At 51.2% G+C, this 1030-nt stretch overlaps 1 pseudogene; it reads right to left on the reverse strand.

The window, feature by feature from the left end:
* Nucleotides 1–185: 185 nt before the first annotated feature.
* LOC102841571 lies at nucleotides 186–657 on the reverse strand (annotated as a pseudogene).
* Between the last annotated feature and the right edge of the window lie 373 nt (nucleotides 658–1030).

Here is a 1030-nt window from a genome sequence, read left to right on the forward strand (position 1 = left end):
GCATCATGAGAAGCAAGAAGTGATCACCCATCCCTTCTGTGGATCAGCAACTTGTCCCGCCTGAGCCACAGTGCCCACATCACTGAGGTCTGTCAGCAGTCACTTTTCGCATTCATTGTGAGTGAAAGATGGAATGACTTAAGTACAAATGCAACATACTATAAACAATTTCTTATAAAAAAAAGTCACAAATTAAACGAAAGTATTTTACAGAATTTACTACAAAACACCATAAAAACGGCCTGGCGCTTAAGCTCGCTACCCCCACCCCCACCCCCCCTTATCTGGCGGGCCAGCTGGATGTCTTTGGGCATGATGGTGAGTCTCTTGGCGTGGATGGCGCACAGGTTGGTGTCTTCAAACAGACCCTCCAGGTACGCCTCGCTGGCCTCCTGCAGGGCGCCGTTGGCCGCGCTCTGGAACCTCAAGTCTGTCTTGAAATCTTGGGCGATCTCTCGCACCAGCCTCTGGAAAGGCAGCTTCCGGATGAGCAACTCAGTGGACTTCTGGAAGCGGAGGATCTTCCCCCAGCGCCTGTAACGATGGGGCTTCTTCACCCCACCGGTAGAGGGAGCGCTCTTCCGGGCCGCCTTGGTGGCCAGCTGTTTGAGGGGGGCCTTCCCCCCCCCTCCCCCCGGTCTGCTTGGTTCGGGTCATTTTTCACCAAACACTTAAGTCTGAGACCGCTTCCCAGACCGCCGCGTAGCTATCGCTGTCGCTGTCCAAAGGAGACCCGCAGTCGCCTAGCCAAATAGATGATGCTCTTGGGACAAACCACCAAACCGCTCTGCGCTCACACCACTTTTTGATGTGTCTTGGTGTGGCACTGTAGGATAAGCAGATAAGCATAAGACCACAAGGTATTTTGGACCACAAGATAAAGGGTTCAGACTCACCAGTCACTCTTCAGAAACCCTATACTGGTCGCTATGAATTGGAGCCAACTCAACAGCGCTTAACAAAAACAACAACATATTTTGATGTAGTTTGTTACATAGCCATAATAACTGGAATTTGAGCCATAGTTGGT

The sequence above is a fragment of the Chrysochloris asiatica genome, unplaced genomic scaffold, assembly GCF_000296735.1.
Source record: "Chrysochloris asiatica unplaced genomic scaffold, ChrAsi1.0 scaffold00320, whole genome shotgun sequence".
In the NCBI taxonomy this organism is placed as follows: Eukaryota; Metazoa; Chordata; class Mammalia; order Afrosoricida; family Chrysochloridae; genus Chrysochloris; species Chrysochloris asiatica.